Below are 13,681 nucleotides of genomic sequence, written 5' to 3'. Positions count from 1 at the left end.
AGGAAATAATGGTTAATAATCTTAACTGTAAGATTTATAGTGAGACATGGACTCATTAATTGCTGATATACAGTAGATCCTTCTACCTGCGCTTGCTCTTTTTTTACACTTGGACCAAGAAAACATATCACTAATGATCAAATTCAGCATGAAACGCAATGAAAACAAAGCAAAATGAATTAGAAGAACAACAACTGCAACTAAAAAACATAGCAGAGAAATATACTAATAGAACCACCCAAGCCTGATCACTGTGGACAGGGCAGAGGTAGGTTTCAGCAGGTCCTGACCAGCTCTAGAGAACTGGTAGCAGAAATTTTGATTAGCTTGGACTGGCCCTGCCCCCATCTATTCTCTGCCTCCTGAGTCCCAATTGAATGGGAGGAAATGGGGATTTCGCAGTAACCTTCCCCTGGAGTAGCGAGGGAATGGAGATATTTAAGTATGCTTCTCCTGCCAAGCCATACCCACCAAGCCATACCATGCCCACCAAGCCACAGCCACAGAATCAGTAGCAAACTTTTTTTAATCCCACCACTGCGGCAGGGGTTATAGCAGTTGTCCTGCAGCATCTGAAGGCTGCTGGTTCCTTGTTCCTAATTGTTCCTTGGTTCTCTTATTTAAGAACAGGAAGACAGTGGAGCTTGAGGAAGACCAAAGATCTTCTCTTTATTCCCCAGTCCTCCAAACCAAGAGATTACATGTAATGTATAGCAATTGGCTGGCATTAAATTGGGTGAAAAAAAAATGCTTTTCCTGTTACTAGATAGTTAGCAACTTTGGTAGAGGGCTTTGTGCAGAAACAATATTTTGCTATTCAGTTGGAATTTCCCTGAAGGAGATGGGATTTATTTGACTTTATACTCATGATGACATTATAAATTATGGGAAAAGGTACACCTTTAGATATTTGTCTTTGATGCAACTTTATGTCAGACCAAAAGGCATCTTCAGAGGAGTTTTCTTTTTAGATTTTTTTTTGTCTTTAAAAAAACAATGTTTCTATTACGGGAGAATATACCCACAAGGATTCAACTGTAAAGGCCAGTACTTCAAAATGTCAAACATATTATTTGGCAACCTTTTTCATAATAGAATAAAGAAAAGGGATGGGAAAACATGAGTGAAGACAACTCCCTCTCCTCCCACAGAGCTTTTATCACCAAGCGGCTCAATGGGAAGAAAGGCAGAGTGTTGAATTGCATTTTGAAAGATATAATTTGTTGAGCTTTTCATTAGGATTGTTGACTATGCTTTAGTATTTGTATTCTGGAAAGTGTGATGCAAAATAATGGCAATCAATTAAAAATAAGAAAAGAAAACCTGTGAGAACTGTATGGGTTTCCAGTGTGCGGACAAGGCGACATTTTCTTGTTGATCAAATCTAGATAATGCCAAAGAGTGACCAAAGGTTACATCGGAGGTTAAAAGCCATATAAAAATATCATACATCAATAAGGAGGGGCAGATAAAAACAAAAATATAATAAGTTAAAAAACCACCCAGTTGTTCCAATAATGAGATAATTAATAAATAAATTACATTTATTTAAGAAAATGTATATGGTCATCCTACTCATGCTCAATGACACTGGTTGTCTTACCAAGATAAAAAGCCAATATAAAATATTAGGAATAATTCCCCTGGCAATGAAATAAAAGTTAAAAGGTAAGGCAAGAGCCATCAAGGCACTAGCCATCCCCATGGTTGTGGGCTTCCCAGTGAGTACCAGGTGAGTTGCAAGAGTCAGGTCTTCAAACACCTTCAAAAGACCAGGAAGTGGAGACCTGCTTGACCTCCAGAGAGAGAATATTCCCAAGAGCAAGGGCAATGGCAGAGAAGGCATTTTTCCTAATTAACTGATGGAATCCATCTTCCTTATTTAATCAAGTGAGGCAGACTGAGGTGATGGGGTGACCTAGTTGCTCTGGCAAATTGGCCCCATGCCATGTATTTGAGTATCTCTTCGAAGCAAGAAATTTTCCGATATAGGATTAAGTCAGATCATAACCACTCTCAGAATTCTTTACTTTCCAGAAGTCCCTGGATAGGCTTGGTTATAATTCCATATTTCTGAAGTGGCCCAAAGGCAGGTTTTAATAAGGTGAACCCCTCTCTCCTGGTTCTTTAAGCAGGACCCTGGAACCAATCTTGCTAAAGACAAATCAGCATGGGTTCTGCAAAGATAAACCCTGCTTCACTAAAGTAGTTTTTTAAGAAGGTTAAACAGGTACATTGAAGGTTAAACATGGATGGAAGTGATTTGTTGACATTGAATTCTTGGATTTTAAAAAAGTCTTAAGTAGAGTTCCTCATCAAAGGATTCTGAGTAAACTTAATAATTATGAGAGGGACCTATTTGGATTTTTAATGGATTTAATGAGCTAAGAAAATAGAGATCAAATTCCCAACATACACTGTATCATGGAAACAGCTAGGGAGTTCCAGAAAAATATTCACTTCTGTTTCATTGACTATGCTAAAGGCTTTGATTGTGTGGATCACAAAAAAATTGTGGCAATTTATGGGAGTACCAAACCATCTTATTTGTCTCTTGAAAAACCTATATGCAGGTTAAGAAGCAACAGTGAGAATTGGACACGGAACATTGATTGGTTCAAAATTGGGAAAGGAGTCTGGCAGGGTTGTATATTGTCACCCTGCCTATTTAACTTATATGCAGAGCACATCATGAGAAAAGTGGGGTTAGATGACTCAAAAGTTGGAATTAAGATTGCTAAGAGAAATATCAACAGCCTCAGATATTATTATTATTATTATTATTATTATTATTATTATTATTATTATATATTGGATTTGTATGCCGCCCCTCTCCGCAGACTTGGGACGGCTAACAACAATGATAAAAACAGCATGTAGAAATCCAATTAATAAAACAACTAAAAACCCTTATAATAAAACCAAACATATGCAGATGATACCACTCTAATGGCAGAATGTGAAGAGGAACTAAAGAGCCTCTTGATGTGGATGAAGAAGGGGAGTGCAAAAGTTGGCTTGAAACTCAACATTAAGAAAACTAAGATCATGGCATCCAGCCCACTTAATTCCTGGCAAATAGATGGGAAAGAAATGGAGGTAGTGACAGATTTTATTTTCCTGGGCTCCATGATCACTGCAGATGGGGACTGCAACCAAGAAATTAAAAGATGCTCCTGGGAAGGAAAGCTATGGCAAATCTAGACAGCATAAAAAGCAGAGACATCACCTTGCCAACACAAATGTGTATAGTCAAAGCTATGGTTTTCCCAGTTGCAATGTATAGCTGTGAAAGTTGGAGCATAAGAAAGGCTAAGTGCCAAATAATTGAAGCCTTTGAACTAGGGTGCTGGAGAAAACTCCTGCGAGTCCCTTGGACCGCAAAACAATCAAATTGGTCAGTCCTAGAGGAGATCAACCCTGATTGCTCTTTAGAAGACCAGATCTTGAAGATGAAACTCAAATATTTTGGCTCCCTAATGAAAAGGAAGGACTCACTGGAGAAGAACCTAATTCTGGGAACGATTGAGGGCAAAAGAAGAAAGAGAAGACAGAGAATGAGGTAACTGGATGGAGTCACTGAAGCAGTCAGTGTGAGCTTAAATGGATCCCATAAGATAGTAGAGGACAGGAAGGCCTGGAGGAACATTGTCCATAGGTCACAATGGGTCAGACATGACTTCACAATAAACAACAACAATGAGTTAAAAAATAGAAGGCACAAAAATAGAATTCATGGGCGGTTTGAGTGAAACTGAGAAGAAATCCTTCAAAGACCTTTATTCTGACCAGTGTCCTTCAACTTCTTTGTACATAACCTTATCTTAGAGTTAAGAAGTGAGCTATCCTAGGTTTCAGATAATAGGAAACTATTCAAGGTAACAAAAACCAAAAGTATTTGTTAAAAGCTCTAGAGATGTTTGCTCAAACAGAGTGAATAGAAAATGTGGTTCAATTCAAGTAAGTATAAAGTGAAAGCACTTGGGAAAAATTGACCTACGTTCTTATATATACTCATTGAGTCTGTTGTCTTTAACCAGTAAAAAAAAATATCTTGGGGTCATAATAGATTCTTCAGAGGAGATATTGTTTTGGAGTTTGACAGGTGTGAAAAAGGCAAGGGATTATTAGGAAGAGGATAGAAATCACACTGTGATAGTGTCATACAATTCACTGGTAAGTACACATCTAGAATACTTTACAACTCTGGTAATCACATTTTTAAAAAGCATTTAATAAAGGCTGGTAAAAGCTATGAATGTCCTTTTCCAGTTGGTGTTCAAGTCCATTTGATATAGAATGAACCTCAGAGTCCAGTTTGTCAGAAAGAACAATATCTCCATCCTGTTTGGATTTAATATTAATTGATTCACATTAAATCCAAACATATGGCCTAAACTTATCAACTTTGGCTGATCTAAAAGAAAAATTATTCAGGATCAAACCATATTACTTACTTGCTTAAGTGGGCGACCACCAAAATGGAGCTACAATGGGCATGACAGGCCAAGGACCTAGGCATTGAACAATAATCTTCCAGAATGACTTCTTTGGATACAACCCAATGGGAAAGTTTCTCTACATTTGCTCGATTCTACCAGAGATTCAGAAATATTTAAAGATTAAGGTCACTGAAAGATGTTTTAGAGTTTAGAGTCTAAAAAGTTTTAGAGGAACCATTATTTCCATCATGAAATAGATCTGAGAGACATCTTTGTAGTAAAACCTAAAGAAGCTATAGGAAAGATCATGTTCCTAGTAAATTGTGGAATGAGGCTAGTCAAATTGATAAGCCTTTTGAGACGAATCTTGGGTGGGGCCTTCTGAGAAAGAAGAAAACAGAATTATTTAGCTTCTCCAGTCTTGCTCTGTAATTTCCAAATACATCTCCATTCCTCATTGTCATCAGCATGGGTAATCAGCTATCATGCCGAGAGCCAAAACATCTGGAGAAAGCAAAGAGCAGAAAAGTAGGAGAATCGAAGAATGGTAAAACTAAGATGGAAAGTGATGAAGATATAAAACAAATGAAAACACATGGAAGCTATCCATATGAATAACATCGTTCAGAAAGGAAAAAGAAAAACCTGAAAAGGCTAATTAACAAACAGATGAGGAAGACTGAAGTTTGCTTTAAACCCAGGAAAAAGTTTAAGAATGAGGAGGTGAATGAGATAAAAGTGCAAAAAGAAAGAAAGAAAGAAAGAAAGAAAGAAATGGAAAAGATACAAGGCTAAAATAAATGATGTGCTAAGTTCAAGAGAGGTATGTGATCCTACTCATGCTAATTCAGTTTTAGAACTGGTTATATGTATTTGGAATCATGTTCACTGGGTCATAGCTTTAGATAATGTAAAGAAGCTCCTTAGGCAAAAGTCTTCTGGGGTAATTTGACTGTGAAATAAAATTTAAATCCCAGGCTTATCACCATTACTATTCTTATCCTAGACCAGAGTCCCCCAATGTTTCTGGCTTTACGGACCGGCAAAGGACAGGGGGGGAATGGTTCCATGTATATGGCTGGCAAGCATGCACATGCATCTCCATTTGCACATGTGCCTGCCACTCATGCAAATGGAGTGTGCTCACACTCACACACTGCTTGTGTAAGGGAAGATGCATGTGCATGCATAGAAGGTCGCTAGCTGCAACCGGAGCCTAGTTGCAATCCTTTCACAGCCAACTAGTGGGCCACAGCCCACAGATTGGGAAGCCCTGTCCTAGACAGTATATGTGATAAAACAAAGCTAAGTGCCCCATCATTGAACTAGTTATGAGTCTGAAATAGATTTAGATGAGTCAGGAATCTGTCTTTGGAAAAACAAATGTATGAACCCGCCTATGGTTTGTTGCTCTCTTTTTCTCCCTAACAAAAGGATTGCTGTAGCTATAAGAACAACCTTCCTAAGAATATGTAGATCAATTCCAAAACAGGAGCCTTAATTTCTTTTGGCATTGTTAATAATCTGGAGAAGAAAAATTTAAAAATTCATGCTCTGTGCCCTTTATGCCACCTGACCTGCAATACATTATATACTCCTTTGCTGCAAAGTGGGAATTAGATGTCCTTTCCTTAAATGAATAATTTAAGAGCATTCATAGCACCCAATCATGTTAAATATTTCACTCTGTCCTTAGTAGGAGAAAAAAAAGTTTAAGTGCAAGTATAAAGTGCTAATAAGTAATACTAAATGTCCTAAAATGAAAAACAGTCTTCAAAAAATACAAGCCAAGATATTGAATTGACTTAAAAATCCAGAAGGAGGTGGGGGATTTAATTTGGGAAATAATATATTCTTGCACTACATTATATCTGTTATTTTATACTGTATCTCTCCAATTCCCTTTTTAATTTGGGCATCCATTAAACGAAGTTCACAGGGTTCATGCTGGAATATGAAGATTAAACTTGTAAAAGAGGTGAGCGTTGCAACTTTAAGTCCTTCTACAGCTTATATTAAATTCTGAGCTAGAAGGAAAGTTTCAAGTTTACCCCCTTTCCTGTTCATCCTTCTGAATGGAAGTTTGTGAAGCAAGTAGAAAATTCCAGTTAGACATTTTCTGACTAAGGAAACCTGTCAATGCTAGCTTTGGATGGAAGGATCTGACCTATTGGGAAGTAATAACATGGCTAGGTGGGGGAAAGACATCCATCATTAGAAATGCTTCTCTCAAAGATCCTGGAACAGAGTCTCCTATGTTTTTGAGGTTTTGTGGACTGGTGGGGGGGATACACATAAAGGATGGTTCTGTATATGTGGTGGGCAAACTCACGCAAATGGAGTATACGAGCATACACTCATCCGCCACTTCCAGTTCCGAAAGGCTCAGTCGCAAGGGTTGAGGATTTCTGCCCTAGAAGCTAAACTGTATTTTTTACTGTTTTTGCTTGTGACTAGATCTTTCCAGTCATGATTGATCAATATCTGTCTTGGGAATTATTTATAGGGAGAAAAGGTGATGGAGCATCAAGATCAGATTGGTGCATATTTTTGTGTTTCATGGCCATCACATTCTCCTTAGTGGCTTAGAAAGGATACAGTCACTTTGGACAGTGGGATGGGAACCATATACATTTTATAATAGATAGCTAGAGAGCTAGCTAGCTAGCTAGCTAATTAGATAGATAGATAGATAGATAGATAGATAGATAGATAGATAGATAGATAGATAGATAAGATAGGTAGGTAGGTAGATAGATAGATAGATAGATAGATAGATAGATAGATAGATAGATGATAGATAGATAGATAGATAGATGTATAGATACTGTAGATAGATAGATAGATAGATAGATAGATAGATAGATAGATACACAGACAGACAGACAGATAGATGAAGATAGATAGCTAGATAGCTACTGTAGATGGATAGATAGCTAGGTAGATACTGTAGATAGATAGACAGACAGACAGACAGACAGACAGACAGACAGACAGACAGACAGACAGATAGATAGATAGATACTGTAGATAGATAGATAGATAGATAGATAGATAGATAGATAGATAGATAGATAGATAGATAGATCTGCAAAGTGGAATTGCCTGAAAAAAGACAACTGCAGTGGCATCTTGGTATTTTTCATTAATTGGTTCTAGAAGGTGTGATGAGTTACTAAAAGTAATGAGTACCAAACAACCATATGACTTAACTTTGTTTTGGTCAAAAAGAGTCTCAAGGCACCCAACAGTGCCAAGTACTAGCTTACGCATCAAGCACCAAACAAACAAATAATTTTCCAGGACAAACTTTTTACATGAAAATGTGTCAAGTTCCAAATTCAATGAGTTTTAAAGCAACTGAGTACCAAGGTATAACTGTAGTTATCTGGAAGCCTGTAATTTGTGTGGAAAAACACTGGGAATATATTATTTCAATGTATTTTGATGATAGCATGGTACTAGATGGTACCTAGCAATGGGAATGGCTCAATTCTTGTTAAAAGGTGTTTGTTAATTTGAGTTCCTAAAGTAATTTATCTGAGCTTCCATTCCCCTATATAACCAAAGAGCCTTATTAAATAAAATTAAGTATTAATATAATATGCTATGGGCTTTTCTTTGTTTTTGTACAATAGCAATTAGCAAAATCAGCAAAAATACTAATTAGCAAAAATTAACAAGTAACTGAATAGCAAAAATCAATGGTAATAAATAAAAGAAAAAATCAGTAAAAGTATATAAAAAATAAGGGAAACATACAATAACTTCTGAATAGTTAATCATGCATCATAACTATTTCTGATAATGGGTTTGTTACAATTCAGATAATGTATAAGATCAACTTTAATTGTTAGAATTGTGATTCCTAAATTGTGATTTTTTTATCATTCAGAACTAATGTGTAATTTTTTCCTAGCATTATTTAGAAATTTTATTGATTGTGTCCTCCTTGTTGATCCACATCTAAATTGTTACTTTGTCTAAGGTTTTCCTTTATTGAATGATTATTATTTTATCTGCTAAAATTAAATACTGTAGGTGATAAATTCCTTATTTTTAAGCTGAATTTGAATGAATATGTTAATGCAATAGTCATAACCCTGGGTAGCATTCAATTCTTTGCCTGATAATAATAGAAACATAGAAACATAGAAGTCTGACGGCAGAAAAAGACCTCATGCTCCATCTAGTCTGCCCTTATACTATTTTCTGTATTTTATCTTAGGATGGATATATGTTTATCCCAGGCATGTTTAATTTCAGTTACTGTGGATTTATCTACCACGTCTGCTGGAAGTTTGTTCCAAGGATCTATTACTCTTTCAGTAAAATAATATTTTCTCATGTTGCTTTTGATCTTTCCCCCAACTAACTTCAGATTGTGTCCCCTTGTTCTTGTGTTCACTTTCCTATTAAAAACACTTCCCTCCTGAACCTTATTTAACCCTTTAATATATTTAAATGTTTCGATCATGTCCCCCCTTTTCCTTCTGTCCTCCAGACTATACAGATTGAGTTCATTAAGTCTTTCCTGATACGTTTTATACTTAAGACCTTCCACCATTCTTGTAGCCCGTCTTTGGACCTGTTCAATTTTGTCAATATCTTTTTGTAGGTGAGGTCTCCAGAACTGAACACAGTATTCCAAATGTGGTCTCACCAGCATTCTATATAGCGGGATCATAATCTCCCTCTTCCTGCTAGTTATACCTCTAGCTATGCAGCCAAGCATCCTACTTGCTTTCCCTACCGCCTGACTGCACTGTTCACCCATTTTGAGACTGTCAGAAATCATTACCCCTAAATCCTTTCTTTTGAAGTATTTGCTAACACAGAACTGCCAATACAATACTCAGATTGAGGATTCCTTTTCCCCAAGTGCATTATTTTACATTTGGAAACATTAAACTGCAGTTTCCATTGCTTTGACCATTTATCTAGTAAAGCTAAATCATTTACCATATTACAGACCCCTCCAGGAATATCAACCCTATTGCACACTTTAGAGTCATCGGCAAATAGGCAAACTTTCCCTACCAAACCTTCCCCTATGTCACTCACAAACATATTAAAAAGAATAGGACCCAGAACAGACCCTTGTGGCACACCGCTGGAAACCTGACTCTGCTCAGAATACTCGCCATTAACAATAACTCTCTGATGTCTATGCTTCAGCCAGCTGCAAATCCATTGAACTATCCAGGGATTAAGTCCAATCTTCACTAATTTATCTATCAGCTCTTTATGTGGAACCATATCAAAGGCTTTGCTGAAGTCCAGGTAGGCAATATCCACGGCACCACCTTCATCCAACACCTTTGTGACATAGTCAAAGAAATCAATGAGATTAGCCTGACATGATTTGCCTTCAGTAAAGCCATGCTGATTTGGGTCCAATAAGTTATTGTTTTTTAGGTGCTGATTTATCCTCTTTTTGAGTAGAGTCTCCATCATTTTAACTACAACTGATGTCAAGCTAACTGGCCTGTAGTTACCAGCTTCTTCTCTACTGCCCTTCTTGTGAATAGGCACAACACTGGCCATTCTCCAATCCTCAGGAACTTCTCCTGTTAACAAGGATTGGTTAAACAAATCAGTCAGGGGGGTAGTAATGACAGATCTGAGTTCTTTAAGAACTCTGGGGTGGATGCCATCTGGACCCATTGCCTTATTTATCTTTAATCGTCCAAGTTCTTCTAAGACATCGGCTTCTAAGATCACTGGAGCTGAATCCGTACAGCTGGAAGCAATGCTATATCCCTCTATAGTATTATTTTGTACGGTGTCTTTTGAGAAAACTGAACAGAAGTAGCTATTGAAATGGTCAGCGATCTCCTTATTCCCATTAATGCATGTATTATTCCCGGTACTAAGTTTCGTGATGCCGTAGTTTTTCTTCTTCTTATCACTAATATATCTGAAGAAGGTTTTATCCCCCTTCTTTACAGATTTGGCAATTTCTTCCTCTTTTGAGGCTTTAGCAGCATATATTATCTGTTTCGCCTCCTTCTGTCTCATTTTATACACCTCCTTATCAGCTATACTTCCAGACTCTTTATACCTCCTATAGGCAGCCTTTTTTTCATTGACTATAGCCCTTACATCATTGCTAAACCATAGCGGTTTCTTCTTCCTTTTACCTTTAGTTATTTGTCTTACATACAGTCCAGTGGCTTTTAAGATGGCATTTCTTAATACAGTCCACTGGGTGCTCGCTCCTGCCATTTTATCCCTCCCCTTTAATTCATTTTCTAAATATTGCCCCATTGCATTAAAATTTGTTTTTCTGAAATCCAATACTTTGGTTGCATTATAGGATTGCTCACAATTAGTTTTTACATCAAGCCACAAACATAGATGGTCACTGCATCCTAAATTTTCTCCCACCTTGACATCTGAAACCCAATTCCCATTCGTAAAAACTAAATCTAGAATATTCTCCCCTCTAGTTGGTGTCTTAACCAGCTGTGCCAGAGCTGCTCCTGTAAAGGCCTCTACTATATTCTTACTTTTGCATGTAAGGGCACTGGGGATATTCCAGTCAACATCAGGCATGTTGAAATCACCCATAACCACAATATCTCCCTTTACTGCCATTTGGGTAATTTCATCCACCATCTTGTTGTCATATTCCTCGGATTGCCCTGGAGGCCTATAGATCACCCCAATTCTAATGACAGAACCTTCTTTATTTTGCATGCAAATCCAGAGAGTCTCTAGATCTTGACATGTATTGTGAATTAGTGTTGTTTTTAGACTTTCTTTAATATAAATGGCTACTCCACCTCCCCTTCTCTCTATTTTATCCTTCCTATACAGTGTATATCCTGGTATGGATATTTCCCATTCATTAGAATCCTTAAACCATGTCTCAGTTATGGCAACCAGGTCCAAATTATCTCTATACAGTGGTCCCCCGATTATCGCGAGGGTTCCGTTCCAGGACCCCTCGCAATGATCGGTTTTTCGCGCAGTAGCGGTGCGGAAGTAAAAACACCATCTGCGCATGCGCAGATGGTGTTTTTACTTCCGCCGCAGCAGCGAGGAGCCGAAGATTGGGGTTTCCCCGCCGCCCACGCAAACTCCTCGCTGCTGCCGCGCCCCGCCGCTTGTCCACCCGCCGCTTGTCCGCCGCCTGCCTGCCCACGCGCCCGCCCTTCGCCCGCCCACGCCGTTCGCTCGCGCCGCTTCCCAGCTGAGTCCTGAAGCGAACTTCCGTGTTTGGCTTCAGGACTCAGCTGGGAAGCGGCGCTGGGGTTTCCCTGCCGCCCACGCAAACTCCTCGCTGATGCCCGCCGCTCGCCCTCCCGCCAGCAAGAGGGGGAAGACCCAGGGAAGCCGCCCAGCAGCTGATCTGCCCGGCGCCATCTACGCATGCGTGGCCATAGAAAAAAGGGTGCGCATGCGCAGATGGTGTTTTTACTTCCGGGTTGAAAAATCGCCATATAGCCTTTCGCAATGATCGGGATCGCGAAACGCGGGGGATCACTGTATATTATGGCCATTAATTCACAGAGCTTGTTGCTCAAGCTTCGAGCATTCGTGCACATTACCCGAAGAACATTATTTTCATTATTAGTTTGCCCCTTATCATCAACAACTACATCTATTTCATTTGCAGCTCCCTTTTCATAAGCTTCCAAAAACTGCTTTATCCTCATTGGTCGGGGACAGAAATCACCCACATCAGTTACATCTCTGTCCCCTTTACCTAGTTTAAATGCCTGTCCAAAAAAGTTCTGAATTCCTCACCGAGCACCTGGGTACCTCTGTATGATGGATGCAAACCATCCCTCTTAAACAACTCCCTATTAGACCACCTACTGACATCATGACTTACATAGCCAAAACCTTCAGCATTACACCACTGCCTTAACCACACATTAAACTCTCTGATACACATTGTTTTATCCTCTTGGCCACAAACCGGTAACACCTCTGAGAAAGTCACTGAATCAGTTATTTTACCCAGCTCCACACTTAGACATTGAAAATCTCTTTTTACTACATTAACATTTCTCTGGGACAAATCATTTGTGCCAAGATGCACCACCACATCAACGTTATTACCTTTACTCACAGCCTCAACAATGTTTGTAATATTTACACTTAACACTTTTTGAGACTGTTGTGCTGAAAAGTGATGTAATCACTTTTTTTTAAAGGACCTCCATATCTTGCTGGTGCTTGTCCTACCTCAGGAAAATAACTAATGGTTGAAGAGTCCTTCCTTCCTTCCTTCCTTCCTTCCTTCCTTCCTTCCTTCCTTCCTTCCTTCCTTCCTCCCTCCCTCCCTCCCTCCCTCCCTCCTTCCCTCCCTCCCTGTACACATATATTCTCGATCATTCTACAATTGTACCAAGATAATTTTGCTAAGTATTTTAAAGAGGTTATATACTAAATGTAAATGCCAAGTATGCATATCTCAGCATATCCTGTGAAATAGTATTAAAGCTGGAGCTAAATTTGAATTTCCTCCTCTTCAGCATGTAGTAGGAACAAAGGGTGATAGACAGACTTATCGAATTGTGAACCATTTAAAAAGTGAGAAAAACCAGAGGACACAATCATTTTAGCTGTTTTGTTGCACCCAGTTTGTTATACATGTCTTCTACTATGAGTCGGGACACATACTTACATTAGTTATCATAACTCTTCCATTATACATGCAACATTCATGCTGGGTGCTTGACTGTAATTGGAGGCACCTTGTATTGATCTTAGCTTCAGTTCTCATCTGCTCCCATAAGTTTCCTTTGATCTTATTTTTATCAGATTTTTTTTCCACATAGCTTTTAAATAATAATTTCACCTTCATTCAGATTTCTGTTTTAAGAGATCTGGGTAGTTAAACGTATAATCTCATTTGCTTATTGTAGGAAATATTAGAAATAAAAACCAGTGAATATCCACCCACCACCCATCCACCCACCCACCCATCCATCCATCCATCCATCCATCCATCCATCCATCCATCCATCCATCCATCCATGGGAATGGGAAAACGTAGAATCTCATCTTTCCACATCCACATCATTTCACTGGGTAATGGGGCCAGTCTCAGCTCAACCTTCCTCACAGGTTGTTGTAGGTAAAATGGACAAAAGGGTGGTTGCTATTTGGCCTTTGGTGACATTCAAATTTTGGCTGTCATCTTTAAAGCCCTTTGTGGCTGAATGTCTGGAGATCAGAAGGACCAGCACCTCTTCATAGTATTCCTTGTTCAATATCCTTTG

The 13,681-nt window shown here is 38.7% G+C and overlaps 1 protein-coding gene across 1 annotated transcript in view; it reads left to right on the top strand.

The window, feature by feature from the left end:
• NSG2 (neuronal vesicle trafficking associated 2) overlaps positions 1-13,681 on the top strand; it is a 69,204-nt gene that overhangs the window by 13,210 nt on the left and 42,313 nt on the right. The window lies entirely within an intron of this gene.

Source organism: Erythrolamprus reginae, chromosome 2, assembly GCF_031021105.1.
Source record: "Erythrolamprus reginae isolate rEryReg1 chromosome 2, rEryReg1.hap1, whole genome shotgun sequence".
NCBI classification, from domain to species: Eukaryota; Metazoa; Chordata; class Lepidosauria; order Squamata; family Dipsadidae; genus Erythrolamprus; species Erythrolamprus reginae.
Note: the sequence above shows the minus strand (reverse complement) of the source record. Positions and strands in the feature narration are given on the sequence as shown.